Source organism: Camelus bactrianus, chromosome 6 (assembly GCF_048773025.1).
Source record: "Camelus bactrianus isolate YW-2024 breed Bactrian camel chromosome 6, ASM4877302v1, whole genome shotgun sequence".
Taxonomy (NCBI): domain Eukaryota; kingdom Metazoa; phylum Chordata; class Mammalia; order Artiodactyla; family Camelidae; genus Camelus; species Camelus bactrianus.
Genome location: NC_133544.1, coordinates 30,508,789 through 30,521,771, shown reverse-complemented (window position 1 = coordinate 30,521,771; position 12,983 = coordinate 30,508,789). Strand labels below are relative to the sequence as shown.

At 34.2% G+C, this 12,983-nt stretch overlaps 1 protein-coding gene across 4 annotated transcripts in view; it reads left to right on the top strand.

The window, feature by feature from the left end:
* The window catches only part of PALS1 (protein associated with LIN7 1, MAGUK p55 family member), a 78,521-nt gene that overhangs the window by 12,655 nt on the left and 52,883 nt on the right, over nucleotides 1–12,983 (top strand). The gene's annotated exons all lie outside the window — the stretch shown is intronic.

Genomic DNA, 12,983 nt, shown 5'->3' with positions numbered 1-12,983 from the left:
TGTTTTGTTTTGTTTTGTTTTGTTTTGTTTTGTTTTCTGTGTGCTGTTTCTTAATTGCCTTTAGCGCAGAATAATCCTTACAGTGTCACATTTTGGGGTGGAATATTCTGATTCCCTTCAGAACCTTATTTTGAGAATTGAGATAATGTATCAAGAATGATTAGCATAATACCTGGTGTATATTAAGCACTCCATAAATGCTATCCACAGAAAAGAGATAGAAAAAATACAAACCTGGTTTATGACATTTACATGGACTAGCAATGAACTGCATTGTGTTTTAGTAAATATATTTTAAATAGATTGTGTGATTATCAGTAATTTGAGCAATTTTATAGGAATTGTGTGAATTGGATGTCACAGACTGAGTCATTGATGAATAATTGTAAATTTTTTGAGGTAAAGTTTTTGTCTCTGAAATAATAGTGAAAGTCAGTGGAGGGAAACAATTTGTTGCCCTATTTATAAACAGCTTACATGTGTAGTGAGATCAAGTTTTACTCAGCCTTCTCAGTTTCTCTTATTGACTCTCAAGCATTACTCTAGGGTGTTTTTTTACTAGGTCATTTTGACTACACATTTTTAAATAGACTTAAAAAATAACACTTTGCAGAGTTGAGTTTCATTATGGAGATTTAAAATCTTATGTTTAGAAAGCATTTAATTTTATTCATGTCATGTGGTTGCATTAATATTTTGTTTACTTTTTCCCTTTGGTGTAATAGAAGCCTTTCATATCTGTCTTGGGTCTTAACGTTCTTTCCCATTTCTACAAGTTTTCTTAGGATGCTCTTCCTCTGCAGGTAATTCCTGTAGCGGTTTCTGCAGTTGTAGTACAGCACTTACCAAGTATCACTGCAGTTGTATAGAGGTTTTGTCTTTTTGCTTGCTTGTTTACTTATCTATTTTTCCATACTAGATTTTAGGTTCCTTAAGGATAAGACCTCTGACTTAGCGATCTTTTTCTTGCCAATGACTATCCCACATTTTTGTACCAGATGGGTACTTAACATTGTTGAATGAAAGTGTAATTTAGTAACCGTTTAAAACGATAGGATTTCTGTACAGTAATTTTTAAGATTGACCTTTTGTTCGTATTTCTTACTGCATAATATCCCCTTTATGTCTTCCTGCCTTCTAAGACTGCTGGAAATCAGAACATGACTCATAACCTCAGTCAGCAATTCTTTAGTACTAGAAGTTCAGTGTATTCTAAATTTTGTGACACTTGTATCTTCATCAGTCTTCTTCCTTCCCAGATCTTCTCCTTACCTGTTTTGATGATACAACTGTACTTCTGGTTCTGAAAATACACTCTATTGATTATTGATTTCTTGTTCTAATAACTCTGAAATGGTTGTGTGATATTTCTTCAGTGATGTGGAAAATTATTCTATTTCTCTCTCTCTTTTTTTTTAATGGCCAGTTGTTGAATTGCATACCAATAAGCCATCTAGGCAGAGGTAATCATCTACTAATTTGCTGACCTTTGGAATATAGTTTTTCTCTAGTAAGCTATGAATCACTAGAGGTCAAAAGTTGGTGTCCTTATATTGTATTATATTGTATTTTTAGAGACCTGAAACTTGGGACACATGTGTTTCAGGGAAAGTAACTGACTAAAGGATTGACCCCCAAGATTAAAGGAGAAGATCTATATAAAATAGGCATAGAAATAGGCAGCTAGAAAGACAAAGCAATAGCCATGTGAGTTTGGTAATCAGGATTCTTTGAATTTGTCATTGTGCTGAGAGAATTGATGCAGTCACAATTATGAACTTACTGTATTGCAAAGTGTTATTGGTCCCTTTTGGAATTCTTCTTAAAATTAATGCTCTTTTTCCTTTGGTGAACTGGTTTCCTCTCATTTTTAAATTTAAGATGTAACATATTCATTTTTGTGTTACAGAGGAAGAAGTCCTGCCCACCAAAGAGTCATGATCCTAGTGATTGTTTAAGTGCTTTATTTAGAAATCCTTACTTATTGTTGCATTGTTTGTAAAAATAGTTTAGGGTCTTAGGGATAATGTTTTGATTTCTACTCTTTCCCTAATGGTGCTAGAAATCTTGAAAGAGCTTTATTGCTTCTGCTAATTTTTAGGTATTTTAAGAAGATAGTTGTAGTTTAAAGTTTCTATATTTTTTCTTTCAAAAAAGTTTATCTATGTGTTTTTCCCCCTATATTACAAAAGTAATTTTTGTTAATATTTTGTAAGATATTCAAATTGTTCAGAAGTATAAGTAGGAAGTAAGACTTAAGAGGTATATTATCTTTTTCAGAGACATTAAGTGAAAACAGTATTGCACATATTCTTCCAGATTTTTTGTTAATAATTTTATAAACATACTTTTATGTGCATTTGTGTAAAAATGGGATGATACATAAACACCATTCTGAAGCTTACTTTATTCACTTGCCTTTGTTCATGTCAGTTCACATAGAGCTTCATGCTCTACTAGCCACATCAAACAATTTTGAAACAGGTGACATTTCATTTTAATAGTATATTCTGTTTAACACAATGTATAAAAAATTACCATCTCTACGTGAATTAAATACAAAAAATAATTAATGAGATGTTTTACATTTTTTTCCACACTGTGTCTTCAAAATCTGGAATGTATATTACACTGATGGCACATCTCAATTAGAATGGTAAATTTTGGTTGGAAATACTTGATCTGTATTTATCTTTCATTAACTTTACAGTTGAAAAAGTAGAGTAACATACTCAAATGGTTCCAGACATACTTTATTGGATAAATTTCTAGAAAAGGAATTGATAATGAGGGTTTATTTTTAAAAATTTGATACATAGGTGCAAAATTGTCCTCTATAACATTGTGCTGATTTATAGTATAAGCAGTACATAATGTCTGTTTTCTTGTTTTGTCTCCAACACTGGGCATGATTGGTCGCTCAAAGACACACAGAAACCTTATACCAAAGTCAATATTTTTACATATTTAGGCTACCTTTTTTCTTCCCATTCTAATTGGAAGAAAAAGGCCACTCTCACTATAAATATTTACTTGCAGAAAACAACAAAAAGGCAGAGCCAGAAGTCTTGAGAAGCTGTGAGGAATTAAGGTTCGGGACAAGGATGCAAAAGCGTAACTCAAAGAGGATGTGATCTGCTCTAGTACCAAGTAAATCAAGGTCTTAAAAAATTTACCTCCTATACCCTTTCTTAAGACTCTTTTGGAGGTCTCTCAAAAAGAAGGGAGTAGAGAAGGAAGAATTTCTCAGGGCAAAGATGAACAAATGCGGATGACTTAGAGAATAAATTCAGACTGGAGCATGTTTTTGTAAGATTCCATGCAGAAAACAGATGGCAAAACTAGCCTGAGTAATGCGAGGGAGTTTGGTAATCAGTGGACCGTTCACTAGGGTGTGGGTTGGGTTAAGGTAGCTAAAAGGATGGTGAAGCATCCCAGGGTTAGAAACCTCAGTCAGCCTGCTAAACCTGGGCCTAAAAGAGCAAGGGAGAAAGTAGTTACTGGTTTTATAAGAGCTGCTGCTATAAAGAGGAGCCACCTGGTGAGAAATGAGGCCTTGGAGGAACATACCGCCTACCAAACTGCAGAAGGAAGCTGGGGAATGAAGAACTCAACCACTCTCCTCCCTCCCTATGGGTACTTCCCCCTGGCTGAACCCATGGGAGGCTAGAGGACAGGAGAACATAGGTAATGCTGTCTGTGAAGGTCAGCCTTCTTGGATGTGGAGCTGATGGAGAAAGATGATGAGTGGATCGGGGCAAAGAGAAAACAGCCAGTTTAGAGCTGGAGAATGGAGGGCTCCAGAAGGGATGTCACTAAAAAAAAAGAAATAAATAAGTTACCTGGTTTGTTTGAATATGTACATTAAAAAGTATATCAATTTTTCTACCAGGGAATATAGGGATTTATTAGTGATTTAACTAAAAAGTGAAGTATAACTTATGGGGAGAGTGAAATGTATATGTAAAATGCTACAGCAGATTACCCTAGAAGGGTAGGGTAAGTTGTGGATGGGAGCAAGCAGGCAGGATTAAGGGAGATTTCATAAGACATTTAGTGGAAGAGGAAAATTTTAATGGATAAAAAGGATTTTTTACCAGGTATAAGAAACCGTAAATCTTGTGGAAGAGAGAACTTGCAGGGCTTATACTGGAAATGGCAAGTACAGCTGACCCTTTAACAACACTCCCCCTCCACCCAGTCAGAAATCTGAGTATAATTTATAGTCTGCTCCCTGTATCAACCTCCTCCGTATCAACCAACTTTGGATCCTGTCATTCTGTAGTATTTACTGTTGGAAAAAATCTGCACATAAATGGACCTGTGCAATTTGAAACCATGTTGTTCCAAGGGTCAACTGTAGTTTGATTCCCAAGATAGAGGAGAGAGAAAAAAAGTGGGAAAAGTATTCTAGGACTAAGAGGAGTCATGAATTCCAGGCTAACGAATTTGAAATGTGTTCTACAGAATAGTTGTTAAAGTGCCAGAGTCACACAGACTTCAGTTTGAGGCCCAGCTATGCCATTTAGCTTTTTCTTTTCTTTTCTTTTTGTTTTTTTGTTGAGGGGGGGTAATAGTTTTTATATGTTTATTTTTGATGGAGGTACTGGGGATTGAACCTAGGCCTAATGCATGCTAGGTATACACTGTACCACTGAGCTGTACCCTCCCCCACTTTTAGCTTTTGACATTGGCCAAGTTACTTATCTTTGCAAAATTACAAAATTGAACAAGGAAATGGTTGTGAGGGTTAAACCGGATGTTGCATGCTGGGTGCTTAGCTCAGTGAATGAGTGGTACTTAGTAAACCTCTAGTAAACAGTAGCTTAAGATAGGGGAAAGGCAACAAAAACTTTAGAAAGGGGCACTTCATAATAGGTGTGCTTCAGGAAAGTTCATCAGGCAGTACTGGGTAAAATAAAATGATTGGGAGCTAGAGAGTTTGGGTGACTATTTAAAGAAGTTCATAGTAAAAACCCATGAAAGAAATAATGTATATATGATTTAAGGTAGTAGTATGAGAAAGGAGAAGCTGGGGGTAGGTATATGGAAGGAGAATTGGTGGGAGTTGGTATAATTAGTTATTAACATATTTAGGGATATTACAAGGTTATGATTTTCAGTACTTGAATTTGACCCCAGGGGGAATAGCTACTTTATCTCACAGGAACTAGTCTATTGTATTTTTATGGTACTCATTTTTCAAGCTATACATTAATATTTTATTATTAAAACAGTTTGTCAAGATAGTGTAGCTCACTTTGGCAGCATATACTGAAATTGGAACAATCCAAAGTAGAAAATAACATTTTTTAAATGTTAGTAGGAAGGTGGAATGTTGGTAGCTTAGTTTCACTTTTCAAATAAGTAGGAAGATTCACTTGGATTTCTTCTGCTTCTCCACTTGACTACCTCTGCTGCTTGGCCAACTGAGTATGTGGAAGCTGAGCAATAGATGTTATGTGGCTATAATCTGGCACCATAGTAAAATTGTCTGTTAACATATATCAGTGAAATTAATTATCAGATTAAAATTCATTTCATGAAGCAGTCAGTTGAGGAGGAAAGATGAGTTTTCTATAATCATATTTTAAAGGTAAAAGAATGATGTAATTATGTGATTTTTGAAAGGAAGCCTATAGTCAGTATGGTATAGGATATAACTTAGCACTGTGGATCCATATACAGGTTCACGAATCTGGATTTTAGTTCCTGTTCTATTACTTGTAGTTTTGTGGCTTAACTTGCAGAGCCTCCATATCTTCTAAAAAATGGGAATATCTGATTTGCTTACCTTTTAGGGCACCTGTAGAAATCAAATGAGATAATGTGCTTGAATTTACTATAGAAACTGAAAAGCTTTACAAATATAAGATGTGAATATGTAAATTACTTACAAATTTCATTTTTAACCTGTCCCCTTTGGTTCCCTGTCTCAATTAATAGCCTACCAGAATTCCCTCTTTAAATGCAGTACTTCTAAAATGGGATTTATCATCTCTCCGATTTCCCCCATCCCCTTTCTCTCCCTCCCAAGGAGAAAAAAAGAATAATTTGAATTTTGAATTTTCCTATTTTAAGGTCCCATAATTTCTGCCAGGTTCAATTGTCATGCTCAGTATTTTAGAATTTTATTTGGTTCTTGGTCTCCAAAGCCTGTGAAATCATCCTTTACTATAAGCATTATTTGAAATTATCTCTTTTCCTTTCTTCTGCTATTTCCTTTATCCTCCCATGCATAAAGTATTAACACATTGTCTCTGTTGGCTGCTCTACTTAAATTTCCCCTAGTCAGCTCTGGTTACAGTGTAGAGTAGATTTAACTTTCTAAAAAACCAATTATTTTGGTTCTTTTTTAAACTCAGAAACCCATAGTCTCCCATTGCTTGCAGGAGAATGTTCAAACAGTTTAGCTTAGCATTCAGAGTCAGTTCTGGCTTTATCTTCTATCTCTTACACTGGCTCTGTTCCTTATCAGGACTGTTCTTGTTCTCCAGCTAGGCCATATATATCCTTGATTGGTAGCAATATTACTGAAAAGCCATATTGCAAGTAATTTTATCCCACAAGTTTAATAATCCATTTCTAGTCGGTTTGAAAATGTTGTAAATTACCTTTTGTCTTAGGGCCTTTTTCAGAAACTTTTCTAACTTTTTGGATGCATTTAATCTTGCATTACCAAGTTGTTGAAGGTGATAATGGGGCAGTTCAAGTAACCAACCATTTGATATCTTTGATACTGTTTGGCTTTTAGCCAACTCCTGCTATGAGCGTGTGGTCTTGAATATCACCAAAGACCTTCAGCTTTCTGTTTGATATAATAAGCAAATGGAGAATTTTCCCACTGAATTAAAAAAATAATACTTTTCATTTCATAGAATATTACATAATAATATAGGGAACTTACTATCATCTAGTTAAAAAAATGATGTTTGTTTCTCCAACTCTTCTTAATACTGCAAAGTGACTGCTGTAACAGGATAATATCCAGATTTGTAAAGGAACAGGGTGAATGATTATTCATTATGCAGTCCCATTGGTCCCTGGGAATACATATAGCCAAAGTTAAATTTTTAGGCATAGAAAGGTAAGAAGAGACTATTAGGTATTTGGATTTGAAAATGTATTTTACATAGAATTTCTTTGTTTAAAAGAGAGGATCTCTATGGACGAGTGAAGGAAGGTTCAAAACCCTTCACTGAGAATAATCAATAGAAGTTTTCTTTCTTTCCTTTTAGTATCAGATAAGACTAAATAAAAGTATGGCAGAAATGAAGAGCTTCTATTTTGAAGTCATACAGACTTGATATGAACTTGGCTCTGCCATTTGGGTTTATGGCCTTGGGAAGCAACTTAACCTCTTCATACTTGTTTTCCACATCTGTAAGCTGAGGATAACTTTGAGGAGTTGGAAGGACTGAATGAGAATGATACATGTGAAATTCTTGGCACCTTGCCTGGCAAAAAGTACTACTGCTTTTACTTCTATTAATACTAACCAACATCACCATCACTGCTTACTCAAAACCATTTAAATAATCATTCTACTTTTGTCCTCTGTAAAATAACATACAAGGATGTTGTAAGGATTATATGATACAAAGGACTTGAAACCGTATACACAAGAGTTCCTGTTACAACTGTTGAGTGTTTATTTTGAGGTGCTCTTTGGGTAAAATACTTTGCTTCTTTAAACCTGTCTTCTCATTTGTCTTTGGGGATAACAGTAGTACTTAAATTTGTAGGATTGTTGAGAATTAATTATATAAAGTATGGTAGCACAATGTCAGCACACAGAGAGTCAGTAAATAATACTTAGCTTGACCCTTAAATGTTTTGTCTATACTTTTTTTTCAGCCTTAACTTGTTTGGGCCACTCTTAATGTGACTATCATTTTATATGCATGTTTAGTCTCTGGCTAGATTGTAAACATTTGATGGGGGGGAGCAGGGAGGGGAATGTATCATTGCTGGAATATATTACTAAAATTGCATTTGCTTTCCCACTCAGGTTCCAGTATACAATGTAAGGCAATTTATTTGGCAGTAGTTTTTATTCCATTTACTCTGTTGCTGTCTTGATGGCAATCATTTATTACCTTGTTGAATTTCAGGGTTTATTGACCTTTGCCACCTTGGCAAATGACTTAAATTTTCTGGGCCTTTCTTCATCATTGGTAAAACAAGAGTTATTCATCAGGTTAAGGTTTTGTTATTTAAACATTTAAGTCAGCAGACCTTCTTACTCTTTGAACCTTAAAAAGAAAGACAAAAATGAACTTCTGCTCTTATTTTCCTATCCACTGCTAAGATGACCCTCAAAATCCTTTCCTGAACATTTTGAAAAATACTAGATTAGTTGATATTTAAGGATCTTTCAGCCTCGGTATTTATTGTTTGGAAACCAACAGTACTTGAAAAAGAGTTGGAACACAAAAGTGAAAATAAGCTGTTAGGTGGTTAGCAAGGAAGTTGACTATTTAAAGTTTTGTCTTGGAAGTATGAGAACCTTACTGAAAATTATTGAATGAGTGAATGCCTCAAATTTGGGTTCGTGTTTGCTTTTTTAACTCAAGGTCTCTCAACGTTGGCATTTATTGACATATTTTGGACTGCATAACTCTTTCGGGGGCATTATCCTGTGCATATTTAGCAGCATCCCTGGCCTCTGCTAAGTAGATGCCAGTAGCACCCCTCAATCCAGTCCTGACAATAAAAAAATATGTCCAGATATTGTCAAAATTCTCCTGTTGGGGGGCGAGTGGAAGGCAGAAGCACTCTTGGTTGAGGACCACTGTAATCCAAAAATGTTTAAATAGACAGTCAAAATGATATTTACAAATAAGTATTTGATAAACTTTGGTAAATAAATACTTCAGGATATAGATGTTTAACAAATTATAAATGCAGCACTACTTTTCCAGCTATTTTTTCCATGTTGTCTTTTTATTTTTGTGTCGAGGCAATTGTATGGCTTAAAATTATGGGACAAGAATAGGAACTTGCAAACAAAATCTTTCTTTTGTAGATGAGTTTTCTATACAGGTTTTGCCAGGAATATTCAGAGCTGCAAGTCTCTGAAAGTTTTCATCTGAGAAAGATTTGTCTTCTAAGCTACTGATATTACCTTATTTATACCCAGTTGAAATGAGTGTCAGAAATCACATCATTCTTTTTTTTATCTGTGAGAGCAGATGACTTACGTGGCCTTAAGTTATAATATATGTTACCCCTACTTCACTTTGAAATCTTAACTCATTTGATTTCTACTTTAAAGTTTTTTTTTTCCAATTAAAGGAATTTTGCTTCATTTTTTATAAATTTATCTGGCATAGTACATTCTAAACATGGTTAGTTTTAAAGCTATGAGGATAACAATGGCTTCTTTGGAATGCAGTTATCTGGATGATTAATAAAGTTACCTTCATCTGAAACCTAAACCATGAACTAGGTAGAATTTTAGAAATACCCTTATTACAGGACTCATCAGGATGTTAAAAACTAAACCCAGGATATTTGCACTTGGTCTTTTTCTTAATTTCAGGGGCTTGATTTGTCAGTTGTGTAAATCTGTTTTGTAGCTGAAAAAAACATTTTTTTTACATTGTACCTATTGAACTTGGTTTACTTCAAATATTTTTTATTTTAAAAAGTACAATATTTTAGTTCTCTGTAAAGAATAATTAAAAAACTAGTTTTCCTTAATCTTTGGTGAGTTTATATATTTTTGCTTATTATGTCAGTAATAATTTCTGAGCTAAATACTTTCATGACCAGCCCAAATACAGTCGACCCTTGTACAACATGGGTTTGAACTGTCTAAGTCCATTCACAGGTAGTGTTTTTTAGTAGTAAATACTACAGTACTACGGGTCCGTGATTGATTGAATCCATGAATGCAGACCTGTGGATATGGAGGAACCACCTGTACTGAGGACTGACTATGGGTTATACACGGATTTCCCACTGCACAGAGGGTTGTTGGTACCCCTATATCCTGTGTTGTTCAAGGGTTAATTCTATAAACTAAATAAAATATAGAATACTATTCAGTAATAAAAAATAATGAGTTTTGACTTGTGTTTACTTAGTTTTAAGTATAGCTAAGTTCCTGCTCTGTGAAGATGTTGTGTCAGCCATTCATTGTTAAAAACTAAAATTTGTGCATTGAGTTAAACATTTATTGAGTGAATAGGGTTTTTTATGTGATGTCAGTGTATGACTTTTTTTTGGAATGTGCAATATTTTTTATAATTGTGTTTCATTGAGATATAATTTACATGTAATAAGATGCAATTTTAAGTGTATAATTTAAAATCAACTCAATAGGTATAATTTACATTAAAATTCACTAATTTTAAGTGTTCAATTTGATGAATTTTGAGGACAACTTTATTGAGGTATAATTTATATTCCATAAAATTCACATGTTTTACAGGTACAGTTTGAGTTTCAGGAAGTTTATATCCTCATGTAGATATTACTGAAATTAAATTTATTGTACTTCCTTCACATAAAAAAAATTCCCTTATCTCCTTTTGTGGCCAATTTCTGCTCCCACCCCCATTTCCAGGAACCCAGTAAACTGCTCTCTCTATTAGCACTAATTTTGCCTTTCCTAGAAGTTTCATACACTAGAATCATACAGTATATACTCTTGTGTCTAGCAGTATGTTTTTGAAGCCATCTGTGTTGCATATAGCAGTAGTTCATTCTTTTTATTACTGAATAGTATTCCATATTTTATTTATCCATTCACCAGCTGAAGGACATTTAGATGTGTCCAATTTTAAGCTATTATTATTAATAATGCTTCTGTGAATATTCCATATAAATCTTTGTTTTTACAAATAAAAATGTTTTTCTCTTGTATGGAATCACTAGGTTATATCATAAGTGTATGTTTAACTTTTTGAGAAACTGTCAAACTGACTTGTCAGTTCACATTCTCACCAGTATGAAGGTTTCAGTTTCTCCACATCCTCTCCAAAGCTTAGTATTGCCAGTCTTTTTAATTTTAGCCATTTGTTGTCTTTGTAATGGTATTTCATTGTGTTTTTTAACAGCTTTATTGAGATGTAATTCATATAAGAAATACAATTCATCCATTTCAAGTGTACAATTCAGTGACTTTTAGTATATTCAGAATTGTGCAACCATCACCACAATCAATTTTAGAACATTTTCATTACCCCTCAAGAGAAATCTGCACCCCTTAGCCATAATCTCCTCCACTTCCACACCCAGTTCTATGCAGTCACTAATCTACTTTCTCTAAATTTGCCTATTCTGGACATTTCATAAGTGGAATCATACAGTATGTGGTCCTTTGTGACTGGCTTCTTTCGCTCTGTTTTCAAGCTTCATCAATATTGTAGCGTGTATTAGTACTTTCTTTTTATTACCCAATAATATTTCATTATGGATATACAACATCTTATTTGTCCATTCATCAATTGATAGACATCTGGGGGTTTTCCCACTTTTTGGTATTAATAAATGCTGCAGTGAACATTTTTATATAAGGTTTTTGTATGGATTTTGTTTTATTTCTCTTGGTTGTATCCTAGGAGTGGAATTGCTGGGGCATATAGTAACTTTGTTTAGCCTCTTGAGGAATTGCCTGACTTTTTCAGTGTGGCTGCATCATTTGACATTCCCAACAGAAGTGTATGAGGGTTCCAGTTTCCCCATATCCTTATCAGCACTTATCTTTTTGTTTCTAGCCATCCTTGTGGGTGTTGTGGTGTCTCATGGTTTTGATTTACTTTTCTCTGATGACTGATAATGTTGAGTATCTTTTCATGTATTTATTTAATAAGGCCATTTGTTTATCTTCTTTGGAGAACTGTCTCTTCGGGTCCTCTTTTCACTTTAAAAGCAGACTATTTGTCTGTTTATTGCAGAGTTTCACAAGTATTTGTTCTATATTGTAGATACAAGTCCCCCATCAAATAAATGATTTGCAAAAGTTTTCTCCCATTGTGGGATTGTCTTTTCACTTTCTTGATGTCCTTTGAAGCACAAAGTTTTAGATTTTGATCGTGTCTAATTTATCTGTTTTCCTTTTGTTGCTTGTGCTTTTAATGTCCTGTCTTAAGAAACCATTGCCTAATTTGAGGTCATGAAGATTTATGCTTGTTTTCTTCTTAAAGTTTTATAGGGTTCTTACATGTGTGTCTTTAATCCATTTTGAGTTAATTTTTGATTATGGTAAAGAGTCCAACCTCATCTTTTGCTTGTGAATATCCATTTGCCCTACCACGATTTTAAGAGACTTGTTTTTTTCCCATTTAATTATCTTGACACCCTTGTTGAAAATCAGTTGCTTGTAAATATGAGAGTTTATTTGTGGACTCTTAATTCTGTTCCATCAATTTCTGTCTATTCTTATCCCCGTATCTTACTGTAGTTTTAATTATCATTTCCCTAATGATTAATGATGTTGAGTATCTTTCCAACTGTTTATTTTTGCCATTTATGTATCTTGTTTGGTAAGCGTTCAAGTCTTTTGCCTCTTAAAAAATTGGAAAATTTGACTTACTGAGTCATTAGAGCATTTATAGTGAATATATTTTGCAAACATTTCTCCCTTTTTATGCTTGACTTTTCATTTTCTTAACAGTGTCTTTTAGTGGCATATTTTGGGATGGCTTATTCTGCACCTCTTCAATGGATTCTAAAAACCTTGTGGAATCCACAGCTCTTGGCAACTGGATAATAAGGCTTGAGGAAGATCTTGGAGATGGGGATATAATTAACAATAGTAGGGAAGTTGAGATCAGTTGGGGATATATTGAAATTGAGTTTCTTGGTGACATTCTTATGTAGTTTCTGTTCCCTCAACCTGGAACCCTTTATTTCTGGATCTTCCCACAGCTGACTTTTTTTCCCCCCATTCAGGTCTCAGTTCAGTTATCACCTAAAATAGGCCTTCTGTGGTCATCTTATCTAATGTTTCCTCTTCTAAAGATCATTGTCTA